Source organism: Camellia sinensis, chromosome 8 (genome assembly GCF_055761805.1).
Source record: "Camellia sinensis isolate YWXY chromosome 8, ASM5576180v1, whole genome shotgun sequence".
Lineage (NCBI taxonomy): Eukaryota > Viridiplantae > Streptophyta > Magnoliopsida > Ericales > Theaceae > Camellia > Camellia sinensis.
This window is the reverse complement of record NC_138968.1, coordinates 170300482-170323505: the sequence shown is the minus strand read 5'-3', so window position 1 is coordinate 170323505 and position 23024 is coordinate 170300482. Positions and strand designations below refer to the sequence as shown.

Genomic DNA, 23024 nt, shown 5'->3' with positions numbered 1-23024 from the left:
CACTTTCCCCACTCAGACCGAGGGTAGTTCAAGCCAAGGGGAAAATCGAGAGAAGGGTCATCATACCAGAACCGTTCCCTCCAACCCTAATTCTGCACCCAGAAAAAATCAGCAAGCCAAGCCTATACCCACCGATCCTTTTGTTAGTGCATCCAGTAAAAATGCACAAAACTCGAAGTATCTGCCCCGAGGTCACAGGGCCTTTCATGCCCTCTACATGCCTTTGTCCAAGGTGCTTCAGATCCTTACTGAAAAGGGGCATCTTAAACCCCTCGAGCCTCGACCTCTCCCTAGTCGTCTTCCACCTAGCCATGACGCTACCTAGTACTGTGCGTACCATCAACAAACTGGTCATACCACGAGGTACAGGATTTGTTTGACAACGGAGTTGTCCTCCCACCAAGCTCAGCAAAGTCCATCGTCACTGGATTAGTTAATATGGAGGATAATGTGATGTGATCAGGGAATGAACCACCTGTGGGCGGTGCCAAGTTTACTTTAGATGTGGCGTGTGGCACGCACTGTTTTGAGCATTTGCGAATGTTGATTTTTGTAGTTTCTGACTTTAGTGTTGAGTCAGTTCTGTGGTTTTGTTTTGAGTCTGTCTCTTTGTTTTGAGTTAGTGTTTTTGATTAAGGGTCTGTCTTGTTGTATCGAGTCAGTCTTGTTGTACAGAAGTCGAGTGATTCCGGGGGTGTCACCTCGGATATCACTATTTTGTTTCGCGTTTGTCTTTTCTCTTTCTTTTGAGTCTGTTTCTGTCATGGAGCCAGTTGTACCAGAAGATCTGAATGAAATAGCAGTGGTTTTCACACTTTTGTGTTTGTTTCTGCTTCAAGCCAGTTGTGCCAACAGTTTTCAATGAAACGACAGTGCCTTTCACCTGCCCTTCTGTGCCTTAAGATCATTGCTTTGACCTAAGTTTTTCAAAACTTTATGAACACTATGATGAAAACAAAGAGGAAGGAATCCCTCGGGATTTGCAAAATTTGATCAACTGAGAGAAAGAGAGGCATGCTAAGCCCTTAATGAATGAGATCATGTTTGTTAATGTGAGTACTGAGAAGGATCCTGGCTTGATCCAGATTGGTTCTACACTATCTTTAGCGCGAACGACCAGTCGCTTTCTTAAAAGATTTCAAAAAAAATGTTTTGTGCGGTCCTGCGAAGACCTGTATGGAATCGCTCTTGAGATTGTGCAGCCTAGGATCGCTCTTAGCCCCGAGACTCGACCCCTTACTTTCAAACCTTGAACTTGGATTCAGAATGTTCAATGGTCAATCCAAATATGAGGCCTGTGTGGCCAGATTCGAAGCAGCCCATGAATTGGCACCAACAAAGTCGGATCAAGAAGGTCAGACGTCGTCAAAAGAAGCTTGCAAAGCTAGATTAGAAGCACCCCTCGAGCTAGGGGCAAAAATGTCCGATGTGCTCAAAGAGTCAAAAATTGGGATGTTTCTCAAGCTAACGAAGATCGGCAAGAATGCCAAATCCCGGAAGGGAGGAAAGAAGAAAGTATTGCTGAGGTATAACTGAGTTTCTATCCACAACACTGGGGGCAATTCAGCCCCTCATTGGATGGACTCCTACATCATCAGCGAACAACAGCCATTCTCCTGGATTCAGATGGCTTCGAGATCTCAAAACCATTTGATATGGACAAAGCTACACTTTTACCCTTGAGAGGCTCGCTGGGCCGAAAACCCGGAAGGGCGACCCAGGCAAAAGTTAGAGCAAATAAAAAAAAAGAAAAAAGAAGAAAAAAAAAAAAAGAAATGAAAACAAAAAAAAGAGAAGAAATAAAGAAAAGAAAAAGAAAAGATGAAAAGAAAAAAAGAAATGAAAAGAAAAGAAAAACAAAGCTCGTAAGGTTGAAAACCCGAAAGGGCGGTCTTGGCAAAAGTTAGAGCGTAAAAGGAGAGGTTAAATGCTCGAGTGTACCTTAACCCCAACTACGTAAGGCTTGATTCCCATGTTTGGGATGCGTAGGCAACTTCATTCTGAAGTCCAGCCATAAACACTTCCAAATCGACTGTGTCCATGCCATGGTTTTGATCATCTTTGTTTTCTCTGTATCTGAGAGTTTGGTTGTGATTGTCACTTTGAGGACTGATTACGGTGTGCTGCGGTGCAATTCAAATAAGGGGCAACTTTCTGTTGCCATACAATGCGCTGTGGTGCCATTCAGACAAGGGGTAACTTTCCGTTGCCATGCAGTGTCCTTTAGGCAAGGGGCAATTTTCCATTGTTATGGATATGAGGTTGTGCATCTCAAGAGTAGGTTCCGTGCTCGTTGAGCAGTGGCTGTTTGCAAAAATAGTTTTTGAGAATTTTTACTGAGGTTAACTAATTTTCTTGAAAATTATCCCATTTTTTTTAAAGCTGAACCATTTCTTGGACCCAAAAAAGGAAAATTTTCAGTGCTCACACCCTAACTTGCATGATTTTAAATCAAAAATTTGAACAAGTATGTTAATCTAACTCTCATCTTGATTAAAATTGTTTTAGTAGAAAGCCAAAACAAAAAATGGTCAAAATGATGAACTAGGGGCACAGTTGAGTCAGGTGTTCTGTCTTTTCCCCGTTGTCAACATACTCGCCAGAAAGGGCGCTCTACCTGTCAGAACAAGGCATAACTGAAGTTAATAGCAAAGAGCTGAAAGCTCTCTCATCCTCCAAGCAGCGAGGTATCAAATCAAGTGCGAAGCACGAATTTGGAATGGATCAAGATATTTCACTCCCTCATCTGGACAGATCTAATTACGTCCAAACTCCCTAGCAGAACATCGTCCACTGATGTCAGCTGCAGATTTGCTACACACCCAAATGTAGTGCAACCCCTCTGTGGGAGAAGCTCACTAGCAGTCCGCAGAAGAATGAGAATCTAGCAGAATGCTAGGGACAAGAGCCCGCAACTTCTTGTTCATCCATCAATCACCCAGGGGAGGGATTAAAAATGAGAGATTAAAGAATAGAGAGATGTGCATTGAGAGAAAAAGTGAGAAAAAGGGCTTTTTCAGAAAAAAAGAGCCTGAAGGCCGAGTGATGTGAGAATCACAAATGAGAAAGGGTGGGAAACAATACCCGGAGAAACAGGCCCCCTGTGCACGTTTGAGTCTTGTGTTGTGTGCGTGTTTTGTTTGTCTCGATTCTTGTTTTGAGTTGTTTCGACTGTTTCTCGATGCGTTTAGGTTGTTTACCTTTTGTTTTCTATTGTTGAGTCGTTTTGGCTGCGGTCAGTTATAGGCTCAATACCCGGTTGAGAATCTTTTTCTCATTTCAATTTAAAAAAAAAAAAAATCATTTTGTGCTCGGAGTGCTGTGCCGTTCTCCACATTTGTGCAAAACAAAGTTTGTTCTCTCATAAACTGTAGGGCTCCACCCAGGTCATATGAGAACAGTAGAACCAGGACCTATCTGAAGCTATATGGGTTTCAGACTACGAAGTAAAAGAAAAGAAGGAAAATTTGGAGCATCCGAGTTTGTTTCAACTTCTGCATGTCCCGTTATTGCATTCTGTATGTTCAGATTGAACTGTTTGTTCAGAATGAGCCGTGTTCAGAATAAACCGAGTACTGTGTTATAAGCTGCGTGTTCAGAATAAGCAGTGTACTGTACGAGCTGTGTTTGAAGTGAATAGAATACCTTGTCGACTTTTTTTTGTGCCAGAATGGCAATCAGAAGTGCTCTCCCAGAGTACCAATCCCTGCCAGAGGCATCTTGGCTATGTTTGGAATGAGTTCCTAGGAGACCAATTGCGATGGTGGAAACTAGAGTTCGCATGGCTGTTGCCTAGAACACAAATGTTTGCAATTTTCCAGACTAAAGTCTGGTTTAAATACCTAGGGGTGTATCCCTGGCTTGAAATCTGTATAGAAGCCCCATAGGTTGAGGCAGCATGTATGCACTTCAATTCTGGATACTGATCCAACCTATTCTGTCACCCCGTTGAAGAATAGGGAAAGTTGTGAGTATGATCAGGCAGAAAAGCGGCATCCGTGGTTTCCCCAGCAGATGTTGCTCCTCATCAATATTCTAGAACCCTTGTACTGCGAGTTGAAGGTAAGTGTTCGAGGAACACAAAGGGGGAGATCCCCATCGGAGTAGAGCGGTTTATCGCTACTCATCCAGTGAGGTGCTTTCTAAAGCGCCACTATGCTTGTTTATTGCATTCCTTGAATGCCATGCATTGTTTTGCATTATACCTATCTTTTTTCTTTCTCATTTTTGCACAGTATTGTATGTACTGTTCGTTTAGAGACGTTCCGGTTCAGTTTAACTGATACCTCTCTCCTCCCGCTTTTGGCATGCGTTTAGGCCTATCTTTTTTTTCCTCGCGTTTAATACGTGTTTGGATGATTGCGCTTTCCTGCACAGTCCTTTTCCTCCCTTGCGTGTGCTACGCTGAGAGATGCTTCCTTTCCCCTCTTGCATATGCTACGCTGAGAGGTTTCTACCTTTTCCCTCTCGCGTGTGATACACTGAGAGGTCCGCTTTTCTTCTTTCTGAAACACTGGGATACGTCCCTATGTTTCTCTCTCCTTGGTTTAGAGTATTTGGAATACGTTCCAATGTTCGTACCATTTCGAAACATTGGGATACGTCCCTATGTTTCTCTCTTTTCGGTTTAGAGCATTTGGAATACGTTCCAATGTTCATACCTTTCCGAAACACGGGAATACGTCCCTATGTTTCTCTTTTCTTTCCGAAACACCGGGATACGTCCCTATGCTTCTCCCTTGTTCCGAAACACTGGGATATGTCCCCACGTTTCTCTCTTTTTTCGAAACACCGGGGATACGTCCCTATGTTTCCCTTTTCTTTCCGAAGCACGGGGATACGTCCCTATGTTTCTCTTTCCTTCGGGAAACACGGGGATACGTCCATATGCTTCTCTTTCCTTTTCGAAACACGGGGATATGTCCCTATATTTCTCCTTTTGTTCTGTCCTTACACGATTGCAGCGTGTTTGGAATTGTTGACCTTTTCTCACGATTTCAGTGTAGTTAGAGTTGTTCCTTCCTCACACGATTGCGGCATGTTTGGAATTGTTTTTGACCTCTTCTCGCGAATTCAGCGTGGTTAGAGTTGTTCCTTCCTCACACGATTGCAACGTGTTTGGAATTGTTGACCTCTTCTCACGATTTCAGTGTGGTTAGAGTTGTTCCTTCCTCACACGAATGCGGCGTGTTTGGAATTGTTTTGACCTCTTCTCGCGAATTCAGCGTGGTTAGAGTTGTTCCTTCTTCACACGATTGCAACGTGTTTGGAATTGTTGACCTCTTCTCACGATTTCAGCGTGGTTAGAGTTGTTCCTTCCTCACACGATTGCGACGTGTTTGGAATTATTTTTGACCTTTTCTCGCGAATTCAGCGTGGTTAGAGTTGTTCCTTCCTCACACGATTGCAGCGTGTTTGGAATTGTTGACCTCTTCTCACGATTTCAGCATGGTTAGAGTTGTTCTTTCCTCACACGATTGCAGCGTCTTTGGAATTGTTGACCTCTTCTCACGAATCCAACGTGGTTTGAGTGTCCCTCTTCCTCACATGATTTCAGCATGTTTGGAATTTGTCTCAGGTTGCATTTTATACGCGCCTGATTGTTTGTTTTTCCTCTTCTCATGATTCCAGCATGGTTGGAGTTTGTCCTCTTTTGTATCTACTGTACTATCCTCCTCCTGCACCTGTTAGTGCATTGTTTGCGCTATTTTGCGCACCCTCCTACACATGTTAGTGCATTGTTCGCCCTATCTTGCGCACTGCACCCTTTTGCACCTATTAGTGCATTGTTCGGGCTATTTGAGCACCCTCCTGCACCTGTTAGTGCATTGTTCACGCTATCTTGCGCACCTCACTTGCACTTGTTGGTGCCTTACATATCATTCGCGCTGTCTTGCGCACCTTCTTTCTACTTGTCAGTACATTGCATTGCGTTGTCATGCTTGCATCCCTTCCGCACTTCATCTACTTGCGCTGTTACGCTCGTCAAGTGCGTTGTTTCGCACCCCCCTTTTAACTTGCACTGTTACGCTTGTTAAGTGTGTTGTTTCGCACCCCCCTTTTAACTTGCGCTGTTACGCTTGTTAAGTGCGTTGTTTCGCACCCCCTTTAACTTGCGCTGTTACGCTCGTTAAGTGCGTTGTTTCGCACCCCCTTTAACTTGCGTTGTTACGCTCGTTAAGTGCATTGTTTCGCACCCCCCTCTAACTTGCGCTGTTACGCTCGTTAAGTGCGTTGTTTCGCACCCCACTAACTTGCGTTGTTTCGCACTCATCTAACTTGCGTTGTTTCGCATTTCTCATTACTTGCGCTGTTACGCACTTCATCTATCTTGCGCTGTCACGCATGTTACTTATATTGCTATGCACACCCATCTTGCGCTGTTACGCATGTCTACTTCTTTAACTTGTGCTGTCACGCATGTTTTATTTCTTCTACTTGTGCTGTTACGCATGTTTTACTTGTTTTACTTGCGCTGTTACGCATGTCTACTTGTTTAACTTGCGCTGTCACGCATGTTTTATTTCTTTTACTTGCGCTGTTACGCATGTTTTACTTGTTTTACTTGCGTTGTTACGCATGTCTTACTTGCGCTGTTATGCATGTCTACTTCTTTAACTTGCACTGTCACGCATATTTTACTTGTTTTACTTGCGCTATTACGCATATCTTTAACTTGCGCTGTCACGCATATTTTATTTGTTTTACTTGCACTGTTACGCATGTCTTACTTGTTTTACTTGTGTTGTTACGCATGTCTTATTTGCACTGTTATGCACATGTCTCTATCTTGCGTTGTTACGCATGTTCCACCCGCGTTGTCTCGCACCCTCAGGATTGCTTTGTCTTGCACCCATTTACTTGCGTTGTCACGCACTTTTCACTTGCATTGCTATGCATGTTTCTAACGATATTGTACCTGTTGGGTCTCTTTCTTTTACAGGCACGATATTGTATGTACCGTTCATTTGAAGCTGACGCGACCAGACGAACCGGACGGTATTGTATTCACTCCGCATGAGACGTGGTGAGAATTGAATAATTTTCTTACATCATTTCTATTAGAATATGTAGGACTATTATGCACTTGCTTAAAACTGTTGCATTTATTGTATATAATTGCTTCGTTACAGCTCTCTTTGCATTATCATAAGTTATGCTCTTGCATTTTGCATGTCATTTGCATTTCGCCCTAGCCTACCGGTACATCTCTGCATGGTTATATTGAATGTTTGCTTGAGTCTTCGGCCTTGTCAAAAATGGGTCGTCTCTTGGCTTTGACATTCACTCCCGTCGCTTTGTGACTTTCGAGTTCTATCAAAGAGGGGCAACTGTAGACACCCCATTCTTGGCTGTCCTTAAGACTTGGTTGTGCTTGCAGGTACACCCAACAACTAGTTCGATTGCTCGCCGAGTACTCGACTTTCACAGCGGAACGTCACAGGTTTGAACTTTCCAAACCCTGTATCCTTTCTGCCCCATTTTTGGACCTTGTATTGGCCCTTTCTGTATGCTTTATGGAAGGCACTGCCGGCCATGCCTTTGCCACTGCCGGCCATTGATGATGCCTACCGGCCATCAATGAGCCACTGCCGGCCACCACTGATGGCTGGCAGACCCCTTGTCTCAGCAGGTTTCACGCCAGATCTTTTGAGCCAGCTGGTTTTCACTCCTCTCCCCTCCATACACGTGTATAGAGGGATGAAGCTCTTGCCAACCTTGTTTAACAAGCTTCTTCTTGTATTCTTCTATATAAGGAAGGAGCCTTCTTCTATATCAGAGGTTGAAGAAAGTTTTGAAGGAGTTGTATCTCTCTCTTTATATATTTCTCACTCTCTCTCTATATTGCATAGAATAGTGCTCTAAAGTCCATTTTTCTTGCACTTTTGCACTACAACACATAAAGATACACCATCATTTTGAGCTGAGGTTCTTGAAGGGGTTACTTGAGCTCTGAAACTTGGTTTTTTGGCCCCTGAGATTGCAGGTTTCGAAGTTGGTCTTCAAGGGTGAGTTTCTTCCCATTTTTTAGCATTTATTTGTACCTCATTTTGGCCATCCTTGCATATTGTTTTAGGCCTTGCTTTCAACTGAAAAAAGTTCTATATTTAAGTGCTTTTGAAGTTTGTTTAAGGTCTTTTTGGTGTTAGGGGTGTACAACCCTCTTGTATGCTTTGTTTGGCCTTGTTTTGAGCCATGCTTTAAGGCCATTGAGCTAGGTTTTGTTTGGCCTTTTAGCCACTAAAATCTAGTGGATTTTCAGTGGTAGGCATGTGGTTTTGAAGTCTCAAATCATAGGGGGTGGCCCCCTCTCTTCTTGTTTTTGTTTCCTTGTGTTTTGGCCTCAAAGGAGCATGTATCCCTTTACTTTTGAGGCTTGGTTCAGGCCCCTTTTTTTGTGACTTTTAGGACCTACCTTGACTCTGTCCATGGCTGGTTTGGTCATATTTTGCATGCTTCTTGTATGTGTAGTGTAATTCCATTTGTGGCTCATCAAAGTAGCATGTTTGCCTAGCTTATGTTGAGTCCATTTTAGCATGATTTTGGTGATGTTTTTCCATGACATAACTCTTTCTAAAGTGGGCTTGGTCATCTTTTGCATGCTCCATATACTTGTAGAACAAATCTTGCTTACTAGCTTTACGTGCATGATGTTTTGACTCATCATTCCAGCATGTTTTGGCTTTGCTCCAGCATGATTTTATTCTTATTTTGGGCTGTTCTAAGACTTTTTTGGGCTGCCATGGTCATATCACTCATGTTTTGTATAGCTATATTGTAAATGCTTTGGCTAGCCTTGGGTTTTGAGGCCCCTACCATGCCATGCATGTGATGTTTCCATGCTTTGCCATCATCTTGAATGTTATTTCAGTCCATGAAATGTGGCATTTGACATGCTTTCAATGTCTTAGAGAGTTTGTGTTTTATGCCTGATGAATGGATCATTGTGCATGCCTCTATGCTTAGGTCTTTGGTATGCCATCTCAGTGGGTTTTTGGGGCTACTATGCCATGATATAACTCTAATTTTTGTTGGTTGAGTCATCCCATGCTTGGTCTTAATAGGTGTAGTGTAATCCACCTTATTTGCCTTGTATGCATCATGCCTCATACTCACCATGCTAGCTTGTTTTGGCTTACTTCCATACATGTTCTAGTCTCATTTTAACATGTTCTAGGATTGTTTTGGGTTGGCTTTGCCATATCCTTCATGCTTTGTATAGCTGTAGTGCAATTGGCCTTGCTAGCTTTGTGTTTTGATGCTTCATGCATGCTATATTTAAGCTAGTTAGATGATTTGACATCATTTAATGCTTCATTTCAGAGCATGTAGCATTGCCATATTCCCACTTCATTCATGCTTTAAGTGTCTTTGAGTGTTGTGCATTATTGCCTAGTTTATGGCTTAGCTTGTATGCTTGCATGCCTAGGTATTTGAGCCTTCATCTCAGCATGTTTATGTCACGACCCGAACCAGCCCCCATGGGTTAAGGACGTAACCGGCCAGTAATCCTAAGATTACCTACGGCCTCAAACCAAAACAGACTTAACACATCAGAGTAAAAGGGGCCAAAAGGGAAGCAAAATTTAAAACTTTGTCCATAGAGCTGTGCCTACATGGCACATCAAGACAAACCATACATATGTACGTTAATAACTCACAACAGAAACATAGTGACATAGGTTCTGTACAGACAGGATCATCCAAAACTAAGTCAACCCATAAAAACTATAAGCAGACATATACAAAACTTCGCCAACCTGACAAAATGTAAATACATAACAAAAGGGCGAAGACGGGTCTCGTGCGTAAGACACAAGGGCTGACTCTCTCAAAACCTTAGTTGTTCCATACAGACTTCACTGAGGCTGGGTCTGGACTTCCCTTGGCTCACCTACAAACACATGAATGAGCGTGAGCGAAAGCCCAGTGAATAATATCAAATCAAATACAGAAGTTACATAACAATGTAGAACAACACGTTCCAAACGGCCTTAGGCCCAATTCATATTTCTATTTAACAGATATATAACTATACGAAATTCAAATCAAGTGACTGTAGTTCTAAACATTTTGGCCTTTGGCCCATCCAGATTTCCATTCATGTCAAAACGGCCTTCGGCCCATTCATTTATGTCAAAACGGCCTTCGGCCCATTTATTTCTGTCAAAATGGCCTTCGGCCCATTCGTTTACATCAAAACGGCCTTCGGCCCACTCATTCATGTCAAAACGACCTTAGGTCCATTTATTTCTATCAAAACGACCTTCGGTCCATTTATTCATATCGAAACGACCTTCAGTCCATTCGTTTACGTCAAAACGGCCTTCGGCCCATACATTCGTGTCAAAACGGCCTTCGGCCTGCTCATTTATGTCAAAACGACCTTAGGTCCATTCATATATGTCAAAACGACCTTCGGTCCACTCATTTCTATCAAAACGACTTTCGGTCCGTTCATATATGTCAAAACGACCTTCGGTCAATTCATATAGGTCAAGACGACCTTCGGTCCATTCATATAGGTCAAAACGACCTTCGGTCCGTTCTTTTGTTATCAAAACGACCTTCGGTCCATTTTTGTTTATCAAGATGACCTTTGGTCCATTTATGTTTATCAAAACGACCTTTGGTCCATTTATGTTTATCGAAACGACCTTTGGTCCACAATCCCAATTAGCAACTCATAAAGCTTATAAGGGAATAATAATTGGACATTCACAATCATTCAAATATCGATATTACTCACAATGATCGGCTTGTGGATTTGCCCTGGAGCTTGACCCTACATATTTCATGAACACAAAAGGGTCACTAACAGCTCAATCCGTTCTCTAATTCACATATTCCTTTTTAGGCTTTATTCTTAACTCGTTAACTCATTTACAATGCTCAATGCATGCCTAAGAGTGCTTACAAGTAAAAGAGAACGGAAAAATATAACATATAATGCATTTTCAGAGTTTCAGAAAATAGGGTCCCCGCTCGAGCGGACCCAAGAGGCCTGCAAAAGTACTGGTCACCTCAAAATTACGCTCAAGCGCGAATGGGGAGCTCGAGCGGAAGGCTCGTCTACAAAAGCTCCCCGCTCGAGCGAACAACCGACTCTGCAAAAAGTGCTGGGAGCACGAAATTTATGCTCGAGCGTAGTTTCTCCCGCTCGAGCGGGCCTCAAAATTCTGGAAAACCCAGAATGTGTTCTTGAGCTCAAATTCGGTTTCCAACCAACATATCTTGCATGCAATGACTCAAATCTCAAATATAATTATACTAAGATGATGTAAACCCCAAATCACAAACCAATGGAGCTCAATTCACAAATAGTTCACATGCATGCCTCAATCTCCCATCAAACTCATTCTAACATAACAAATTCATACATTCAAGTTCATATCTTCATAAATTGTACATGCATGTGATGAATTGCCACATTCTCAACTTAGACAACACAAAGGGTGGCCAAGACATGAGTTTCCTTTAACATACCACATGGATTATACCCATTTGTGCTCAAACATGCAATATCAAGGTGATTTCCTTCATGCATGCACATATTAAGCTTCAATTCAACAATTTCAACCCAAGTTCATTTCAATCTTACTCTTGATCACCAAATTAGTTTGAGCACACAAAAATTATAAACTATAATCTAAGAATTACTCACCTAGGAGCTTGATTCTCACAATCTATGATTAAATCTTGAATTAGACTTCCAACTTCCAAGTTTCAAGACCACAATTGCACAATCCCTCTTTCTCCCTCTCTATAGTCGGCTCTCACTCTCAAATTGAGTCCAAGAATTAGTCAAAAATGAGCTAAAGGAGAAAAATGAGGTGTAGTGCTCAAATACATCAAGTCCCACTAAGTCAATATAATAATAATAAGGCGATTGGGCACTAATCCACCAATTTAATCGATTTAATCTGATCCGAAACAATTTTTCAATTAAATTTCACCGTGGGCTCTAAAAATTATGCCAATCACAATGGCGTAATCAATTTCGGGTTCTGTGGTTGGTAAGGCCCTCAATTTAACTTCCAAAGCAGGTTATTCAAACAGATATTCCTACGATGAACAAATAAAACTTCAAAATCATATATATTCGCATAATGGCACACAAAATCATATCAAAACATATAATCACATTGGCACATAAAGTCATGCTGAACACAATCATATTCAAATTAAGGACCAATTTAGCATATTACGGAACAGGGGTATCACAGTTTAAGTCTTTGTTTAGACCTATTTAACCTCTGTCCATGTTCGGTTCAATCATTTGTGCCATGTATTGCATGCCCTTTGTGTAGTCCCTTTGATGGCTTTGTGCCTTAGGTCCTCTTGCATGCCTTACTTGTGTTGTTTGAATGATTTGGTATCATTTGACACTTGATTTCAGAGCCTTTAGTGTTGTCACACTTCCATGTTTATCGCTTCTTTATCATGATTGAGGTTTGTGTTTTGAGGTCTAGTTGTTAAGCCATTACATTGTGCATGCTTATATATGCTTTCATGCCTTAGTTTTGATGCATTTTGGCCACTGATTTGGGCATAGTTGAGGTCTGCCCATTTTGGTTTAAGTCCACCCATGCATGTTGTTACATGCTTGTCTTGCATATTGTTGTATGCTTGCTCCATTTTTGCATGTTGTTGCATATTTGTCTCACATGTTGTCGCATGCTAGTTCCATTACATGTTGTTTGCATGCTTGCCTTACATCGTATTGTGTGCCATGTGCATTAGCATTGTGCATGCCATTAGCCATGCTAGGTTGCTCATATTGCATTAGCATCGTGTTTGGCACATCTTGTATTGCATCGTTGTTTGGATTAAGTCTTAATCCGAGCACGAGAAACGAGAGACGTTTCATATTTCAAGTGATGAAACATGTCTCAATTCTCGGTCGCTGACGCTCTTGATCATCCATGATAGAGTTCTAGGCAGTTATGTATTTTATTTGTGCATTCATTTTGCATTGATTTGCACAAGTTGGATCTTTGGCCATTATGCATCGGGATGCGTGATTGATGGTCTTGGATTCGACTATGGCTCTCCTTTGATGTTTCGAGGTGATATGGGGTGGCATAATGCATACATACCCTTGGGAGACCCTTCATTTTCTCTATTTTGTGCTCTGTTGCAGCTCGGTGTCACACCACATCAGTGGCCGGCAGTGCCCTACAGATGGCCGGCAGTCCTTCATTCTTGGCCGGCAGTGTACCATCTTTGGCCGGCAAGTGGTCGACAGCATCTCTCCATGGCCGGCAGGCCACTGATTCATTCCCCATACTAGTTTTGGTAAGTTCCAGCAGCAAGGTCTCAAGGACACCCTGCAGACAGAGCCTCTAAAGAGCAACCGGAGAGCTTACCGGGACGGGAACCGAGCATGCTTCACCGTCTTCAACTTGCCGAGGCAGCATTGTTCAATTGCTTACTTGTTAGTTAGCATTTGGTTTTTTAATTTAATTAGTTAATTTGTTAATTAATTAAGTTTTGTAATAATTAGTTGTAGCTAGTTATTCATTTGGTTATGTAATAGTTAATTAGCTTGTTAGTTAGTTAATTAGTTGGCATGTATTATTCATTCAGACCCTCCGTCGAGAGGGCGGATTTTGTAATAAGTGTGCGTGCGTGTGTGCATGTCTTCCAACCCCACGTCTTTATCCTTTTTACTTACCTTCTTTTGATGGTTAGTCTTAGGGCATATTTTATTTAGCATCCTTATGCTATGCATGTTTGCATCATTCATCCGTATTGCATGCACCGGGCTCGGCGCATCATACTAACTGCATTGTTTTTTAATTTCTGTTTTGGCTCGGAGTACACTGTAAGTGTTTATGCTTTAGCATCCTTGCATGAGTGTGAGTTTTGCCATAACAACATGCTTGCCATGAGGCTATTTGCTTAATTGTTTTAACTGCCCGAATGCCTGTGGGTGATGGTTGGATTACTTGAATTGGAACGATTCATGGAAATCCATGTTTTAGCCTACTTGCGAGTAGCAAACTTCAAACCATTTCCAAACAAACGGATATGCGATGCTTCGTTCCAAATTAGGCAATCTAGTCTATACTTGTGTGTTGTGCGCATCACATAGTAATTCTAGCTAATTAACCGGAATAAGAACGCATGTGTTTTCAAAAATAAGATATCATGTTTAGTAGTGGCCGATCTTTGATCGGGCGAGCGGGGGTGCTCATAGATGACCTTCCCCAATCGTACCCAAGTTCCCAAGCTGAGACAACTTTGGTAATGACGGACACGTGGCCTTAGGCACGAGTCAGAGTTTCCTAAATTCTCCCAAAATAAAATATTTAGGTGGCGACTCTGTATCTGGCAAAACAGTCCATGTTTGGCACTTCTTTACGAAAATCAGCTTTTCAAAACGATTTGCCGGATTTGGACTCTTTGGTGATTTATCGGTCTTGCATTGCACTTTGAGAGACTAGATTCAGAACCGTGACATTTGAGTCCGAATTGTAGCATGAAGCCCAAGGGCGCGTCTACAGTCACCCTTGAAGAACAAGAACAAGGCAGTAACTTCAGCAACCTTTTTGGACCAAATGCAATCCAAAAACTCCAAACCAGCTTCAAGGTGCCTTAGCAACAAGAGTGTGGTGTTTCACTAGGTGTTTGTGTGCAAAAGTGTGAAGAAACTACACTTTCAAGCCCAAATATGGAGCAAATAGAGCAATATAGAGATAGAGATATATGTATATGCCCTAAGCAATTTTTTTTCATCTGAGACAAGAGGGAGGAGGCTCCCTTTTATAGAAAACCAAGCATCAAGCTTGTTGAACAAGTTTGGAGCTTGAATCATGCTTTCTGTGCCCAATAGCTGGCACAGCTGGCATGAAAAATATCCGCAGAAAGTGCAGGAAAGCTGCCGACCAGTTGAAGTGGTCGGCCAGCTACTTGCGTTGGTCGGCCGACCACAAAAAGTGGTCTGCAGGGACAAAAAGTGGTCAGCAAGGGGGAAAAGGTGGTCTGCATAGAGAGAGGAAGGTGGTGGCATGGCTGCAGACCACCTAGACCAACTGGAGACCACTTGTAGACCACTTAAGTGGTCGGTTGGATACTTTTCTGGTCAGCAGCCCATTTTTCTAGTCGACAGGCAAAATTCTACTTTCCAGGTCCAACTTCAAATGGACATAACTCATTCGTTTGGACTCCTTTTCAGGTCAATCTTGTGTCCAATTTGAAGCCCGGAAGTAAGATTTCCAATGGTGAAAGCCTTGCATCAAAATTCTAACTGTGCAAAAAGGTATGCCTATTTTGGTGAAGCCGCTCAGTTTTGATCCTACCCGGATTCATGCCAAACTTCTCCCAAACTAGTTTTCTTCTCTCCTTTCCTCTTTTCTTCAACTACAAACCCCTAAACAAGGTGTTTTGAAAGATTTTTCAAAGATTTCATCTCTCTTTCATTCATTTCCACTTTGTCCTTGCTCGGTTTACCGAAAAGCACAACATTTAACGAAATGCAAGCGTCGAAATATCATAGGAATTTTATTTCCAAAACATTTTGAAAGAGAGGGTTTTAAGGTCTAAAATTTTTTGATCAAGATTGTTTTGGTCCAAAAGGGGTATGAAGTTGGTATTTGACTCTCTCCTTGCCGAAGAAATTGAACCTTTGACCTGCACACCTTTCACCACCAAGTAAACCATCAGTAGTGCCCAAGTCTTAAGGGCGGTCAAAAATGGGGTGTCTACAATTACCCTGTCCTAGTTTCGTCAGGAACTAGGGTTCATTATTCAAACAAAGCGATTTTCACACAACCTTGCATTTGAGGTAAGCATCTTGTCCTAGTTTGGAACAGTCTCTATGGCTTTTCGATATGCAACTAGACCAAATGGTCAAAGAGGGTACCTCAGCAAGACTACTTAATATACCTCTCACACCTAACACCGAGAAGTGAAAGGAGGATCAAATGGCATAACGATAGTCCAGATCCAAGGGTTGTGTTCCCATCATAGTAGAGCCCACGATCGGTCAGCCTTTTGTCAAGCTTTTAGGCAAGCCTCCGGCAAACCGTCCAGGAATAGCAGATGGAAAACACAGTGACTTAAGCGCACCAATGCAAATGCAATGCAAAGAAACATATAAGTGTAGATAAAATTTCACATAATGAATTTCAAGTCAAGTTCTCTATCTTTCCTTAGCAGAGTCGCCAGAAACTGTAGCTCAACTTTTTGTGCCCTCTTTCGGAAGACGAAAAAGCCCTGCAGTATCGGACTCCCGTGATTTTGAATTTGATCTCACAAGTGCAATGTGAAATAGATAAACACCATAGAGTCCAAATTCGACAAATCTTTTGGAAAATCGATTTTGAATCAAATTGTCAAAAATGGATTGCTTTGCCAGATACAGAGTCGCCACCTAAATATTTTTGAAAAAATTAGGAAACCCATGACTCATGCCAAAGGCCACATGTCCGTCATCACCAAGATTGTCTTGGCTCAAGAACTTAGGTACGAGAGGGAAAGGTCATGAATTGAGCATCGCCGTTCGCCTGATCAAAGATCAGCCTCTACTGATCATGATGTGAATCTTATTTACATTATATGCTCTTATTCCATTTATTAGGCTAGCATTACTATGTGCAAACACACAAGTATAGACTAATTTGGAAAAATTGGAACACTTGATTCATGTTTGTTTTTGAAAATTGTTTTGAATATGTACCACTTGAAAAAGTGGGCTCAAATGTACATTACTCAAATTATTCTAATTTAAGCAATTAGCTTTCATCCATAGGCATTCAAATAGTTTATCATTTAAGCACTTAGCCTCATGGCAAGCATGCTAGACATGGAAACAATCACACTTATGCAATTATGATAAAATAATAAAAACTCACCTAGTACTCCAAGCCAAAAAAGATGACAAAGTTAGACAAATGTATGATCCTAACTATGCAATATGACTAATGCAATGCATGTGATATGAATTTTACTAAGCTCGGCTACTAATATGACATATGAATGGATTTGATAGCATGCGGTCTAAGCACGTATTCAAAAAAGTATTCAACTAACAATGCAAGTTAGAATGATGTGCCGGGCTCAATGCATGTAAAACAATGGATGCAAGGCATGAGAGAAGCTAAACGAAACATGATGCCCTAAACTAATCAATACAAGCTAGTAAATAAAATGGAGAAAGACGTGGGGTTAGAAGACATACACATTATTGCAAGTTTTGATTACCCTCGCGTAGGAGTGTAGATGCGTCCGCGAGGGACCCCAGCTACTACAGTTCGGACTCGATTTGTGTCACGGTTTTTAATCTTGAACCAAAGAGTCCAAATCTGGCAAATCGTTTTGAGAAAACAGATTTTAGGAAAGAAGTGCCAAGCATGGACTGCTTTGCCAGATACAGAGTCGCCACCTAAATATTTTTAATGGGGGAATTTAGGAAACCCTGACTCGATGCCGAAGGCCACATGTACGTCATCACCAGAGTTGCCTCGGCTCGGGAGCTAGGGTACGATTGGGGAAGGTCAGCTATGAGCACCCCCTCTCGCCCAATCCGAAGATCGGCCTCTACTAACCGTGATATCCTTTTTTTGAAAACGTTATATGTTCTTATTCCATTTGTTAGCCTAGAATTACTATGTTATGCGCACAGCAAACAAGTATAGACTAGATTGCCTAATTTAGAAACAAACATTGCATATCCGTTTGTTTTGAAAAGCGCTTTGGAATTTGCTACTCGCAAGTAGGCTAAAACACGGATTTCAACGAGTTTTTCCAATTCAAACAATCCAACCTTCACCCACGGGCATTCAAACAGTTTATCTCATATAAGCACTTAGCCACATGGTAAGCACATTATCATGGCAACATTCACATGCATGCAATATGCTAAAGCGAAAATACTTACATCGTACTCCGTGCCAAAACAACAAACTAGTTAGCAAACATGCATGTCCTAGTTCATGTCAAGTTGACTAATGCAACACATGCAAGATGCAATTAGAGTAGGCTCGGCTAACCTAAACATGGCATGTGAAATGCAACCAATTGATGCACGTATTCAATTTGGAATTTGAAATACAAATGCAGTTAGCATGATGTACCGAGCCCGGTGTATACAGGACAGATGTATGAATGCACGCATGCATTGCATAAGGTATGCTAATTTTAAATATGCCCTAGTCTACCATCACAAGCAAGTAAATAAAAGGGAAAAAAGACGTGGGATTGGAAGACATACACCCCACTCACACATACTTATTACAGATTTGCCCTCGCTCGGAGGGTACAAATAAATATTACAATCCGAATAACAAATAAATTAATTATTACAGAATTTCTACTTAATTAATAGAAAGAATGCAAAATGAAGGAGAAAGATGGCCACAGCCTCCGCGTCGAGATGCGCGAATGATGCATGCTCGAACCCGCCTTGCCCTGAAAACCCGCACCATACCAAGGCTGTCTCTGCTTACACTGCCCTATCTCTCTGAAAAATTCCAAAGTGCTGGGACAGGTTTATTGCATACTGCAGAGTACCACCGGCTGGGGGAACTTCCCACCGGCAGTGCATAATTTCCATCGGCTGCTTCTGGATTTATCGGCCATTCACCAATGGCAGGTCGGCACTGAATTCTGCCTGTCGGCAGAAACTTCCTGCAGGAGACAGTTTTGACAGCAACAGAGAACATGCAGTATATGGCATGGGATTTCAGGCACATGTGAGCATGGTCATGTTTCCCATCATGTGTTGAACTCAGGGGAACATGGCCCTCGATACTCGAGCCATCAATGGTGCATGATAGCCCAAGAGATCGAGCTTGCCATTTGATAAAAAAATGCATGCAACACACAAATGAGGACCAAGGCCTTATCATGTCGAAGTCAAAGGTCCCGGTGACCGAGAGTTAAGGCACGTTACATCACTTATAGTATGAACGCCCCTTAACCCTCACACTAGGTTTGACACCCCAAACCAGGCAATGCAATGCATGTTATGCAAACATGGCTCAAAATGCAACATGATATCAAGATGCAAGGCATACCAAGTGTCATGCAACTAGTATGGCAAGCATGCAATGTTAGGCATACAAGATGCAAATGCAATGTAAATATGGACAATTTAAGCAATAGAATCATCGCAATACCACACTTGATGAGACAATTATGCAATGGACATAAGACAAGCATGCAAGAGAGCCTTATACCATAAAGGGGCAGGCCTTGATCCACCCCAAAACAGTGGCCAAAAAGTGCCTAAAAGGTGGACCAATACTCATGCCAACAAGCAAACCAATGGTCCTAAGGTTAAGGCACAAAAATGAGGCACTTCACTCCCACCAACATGACCACTCATGGCATGACTTGGACAAGCCAAAACAGAAATTTAACATGCAAAAATGGACTCCAAAACCCATTAATATGGCAGCTAAAGTGGCTCCAAAGAGATGCATGCACCAAGGCTCATATGTAGGCATAAAAGGGCACACCCTCAAGGCATGAAAGAGGTCACACATGCACACATATAAACATGATTCATGGACTGAAATGTGACCCTAAATGATGGCAAATCATGAGGATGGTCATAGCTATGCATCCTAGAGGTCAATATGCTCAAAGCTTACAAGCCAAAACACAAAGAGATGACACCAAACAAGGCAAGCATGACTGAAATGGATGGCCAACAGACCTCAAATATGATAAAATAATGCCAACACCTTCATGGAACTAAGCCAACACATGCAAGAATCATGGCCTAAACACAAGATGCATTTCTACGCCAAATGGAGGAATGTAAAGCAAGTATATTAAGCATGCAAATGGGTACAAATCCGGCCAAAAACAGAGATCACATATGACCCAAAACACCCAAAAAACTTCTGAAACGGGGCCAAAAATGATCAAGCATGCATGTTACCCTTTTAAGCTAAAATGCAAGGAAACAAGACAATGAAGGGAGAGGGGTGTCCCTCCCCTATGCAAGAATTCAAACCACCTTCCTCACCACTGAAAATCCACTAGTTTTCATTGGTGAGAAGACCAAAACACTTAAGCAAACAAGACCTTACCAAAGAGGCAACAAAAGGGCCAAATAAGGCCTAAGAGGGTGAGTTTGAACTCAAACCATAAAAGACCCTTAATGAAAGTTCTTAAGCATGAAAATATAAGCTTTTTTTATGTTATGCACAAAAACTAAATCAGCAAGTAAGATAGGTAAAAAGCTAGTGCAAGTTTGGGGAAACTAAAGTAAAATGCTCACCCTTGAAGCACACTTCAAGAACAGCCAAGGCAGCCCCCTTTTTTTGATGAAAAACAGCCCAAAAACTCAAGAATCAACCCTCAAAGTCCTCAATCTCGGAGCAAGGTGTAATAGTGTGTGTATTGGTGCAAAAGTAAGGTAAAATCACACTTTTAGGCCAAGAAACACACACAAGGGAGGAGAGAGAAGGAAATATAGAGATAGGGTGTATCTATATGTGTAAGCTCTGGTTTTGCCTTCAAAGTCTCTAACCTAGAACAAGGAGAAGACTCCTCCTCTTATAGAAGTCCCTCTTGCAAAGCTTATACAACAAGCTTGCTTAGAGGGAAATCCCTCCATACACGTGTATGGAGGGAAGCAGAGTTGGTGCCAGCTATTACAGCTGGCACAAAATATCTACATAAAGTAGTTGAACAGTGGTCGGCTACCCAAAAATGTCATTTTGACAAAATTTAGTGCCGACCGGCCACAAACAGTGCCGACCGGCAACAAAAAGTGTCGATGGCAGCAAAAACCAGCCGGTGACCTCTAGCCACTGCCGGTGGTGTGTGGGGATGCCTCACAAGGCATTCCCTCCCCTCCAAGGCAAAACACTAGTGTTTGGTGCAAAACCAGACACAAAATGGTCGAGTTCGGAGATCATGAGGCAGTGCGCGTAGCCGAGACCTTCGGGAACTCCAAACGAACACAAACAAGGGTAATCACCGAGTGTTCAAACGGTGACGTCCAAGTCTTGAGGACGGGCAAAAATGGGGTGTCTACAAGGAGGGTCTGAATAAACTAAATAGCTAAACTGATTAACTAGCTAGTACAAAACGAAATGAATAAATTATCTAAGCTACTTAACTAACTATTACAACAACAAATTAATAAACTATTCTAGCTAACTAATTAATTACAAGACAAAATTAAATAACTAGTTAGATAACTAATTATTTACAACATTTTACAAAATTAACTAGCTACAACTAATTAATTATAACAAATATCTAAGCTAAGCACTTAGACTAAACAGCCCCGGGGAGCAAGGAGTGCTCATGCATGCGCGAATTTCCACCCAAAAAGCACACTGTTTTGCTGCCAAGAAGCCTCTGTTGCACAATAAGAACACTTGCACTGTTTTTCACGTCAAAGCCAACTCTATTCCATTTCAAAAAGCTACTGCTTGATTTTGCAAAGGTGGTGGGAAGGTTAGAAGTGGTGGCCTGCCGTCCCCAAAAGGTGGCCTGCCGGCCACTGATGCCTGGTTTTTCTTGCTACAACAGAAAGCAAACAGAGCAAGCACAGGGTATTCTCAAGGGTTGTTTTCACAACTTACCCCTCCTTATCATCAAATAGCTCAAAGGAGTGGCAAAATTTGATTCACAAACCATCAATTGATGCAATTTCATTGCATAATGGCCTATGAACCAAAGGGTCAAAGTTCAATAAATGCAACAAATAAAGACTCTCAAACTTCCTCCTTATCATGGATTGATCAAGGAAAGTGGTTGACAATGACTCTTGAACCGTTTACATCACTAGCGCGTATGAAACGATTCAAGACTCAAGGGTTCAATTAACGTCCAATTGAACCCAACCAAGTTATTATCTGGCATCATTTTTAATCCTTAATTTTATTGCTTCATTTTAATTACCAACCATTCCTTTGTAATTTAAGTCCAAAGATGAATTTTAAGTCCTCTAATAGAAAGAAACATCAAACCAAAAGTTGTTTTAGACATGCGAGAAGTTTCATGCCATTGGTAATGAACCCCTACAGGGATTAAACCATTAAGCACAACACCTCAATCTGATGCTTTAAATAAGCAACTAGTTTGAACCAACTTTCAAAGCAAAGCAAAAGCCAAGAAAGGAGGGAGGTTGCAAAAGTGATTAAAGGTGATCACAAGTATGGAAAGCCATAAATAAGTGCTATCAACTCAAATAGGTTGGTAGCTAAGGCCTAGACCACCAAACCTATGAGGACAATTACACTACAAGCATGCAATACAAGGCTCAAATGCAATGAACACTTAAAAATAGTCCTAAAATAGTGCTAAATAAGTCCTAAATCATACTGGAATTAAGACAAAAATAGCTAGAACAAAAAGCTAAAGCATGGATCATGTTAGGCTAGTAAACAAGACACAAGGAGGAGGGCTAACTCCTCTAATTTTGGACTTCAAAACAACATTTTAGCCACTAAAAAAGCTCTAAAAATAAGTGTTTAAATGCTCAAAAAAAGATAGTGTAAAGGTGGAAAACACAAGGGTAAAGGCTAGAGAAGCAAGCTGAAGAGAGGTGAACCACCCCTCCACCCTTTAAGGCCTTAAACCACAAGTTTTAGCCCAAAATTATAGATTTTAAACAGCCCAAAAACAATAGAAAAACAGTAGGAAAATAATAGGAAAATAGCAAACAAAACCAAGGAAACAAGCTAAGCCTTATACCTCTTGAAGATGAGAGCACTTCCAAGCAACAATGCAACACAAACACACCCTCAAGAGCTTAAAGAGGGATCAAAAGTATCTCAGCTCAAAGGTGGTAAGGTTTGGTTTAGAGTGTATAGGCAAAAGGTTAAGAAATTTGCAAGAGAGAGAGAGAATTGTAGAGAGAGAGAGAGAGAAAATAATTTGCTCCAAAGTTTTCTAACCTTCAAAGCAAGAGGGGAGGCCCTCTATATATAGAAAAACATCACACTCCCTCAGAAATATCAATACATACATGCGTAAGAAGGTGCATGCATCTGTGCCAACAGTTGGCACAGCTGGCAGAAAAATATCTACAAAACACACTTGTGGCCGGT

The 23024-nt window shown here is 41.7% G+C and overlaps 1 pseudogene across 1 annotated transcript in view; it reads left to right on the top strand.

Moving 5' to 3' along the window:
- Window positions 1-23024, top strand: part of LOC114285305 (tyrosine--tRNA ligase 1, cytoplasmic-like) — a 226879-nt pseudogene that overhangs the window by 59733 nt on the left and 144122 nt on the right. Inside the window, exon 8 of the transcript XR_014339219.1 lies at window positions 14954-14965. The product of XR_014339219.1 is annotated as a tyrosine--tRNA ligase 1, cytoplasmic-like (transcript). The remainder of the gene's footprint in view (window positions 1-14953; window positions 14966-23024) is intronic.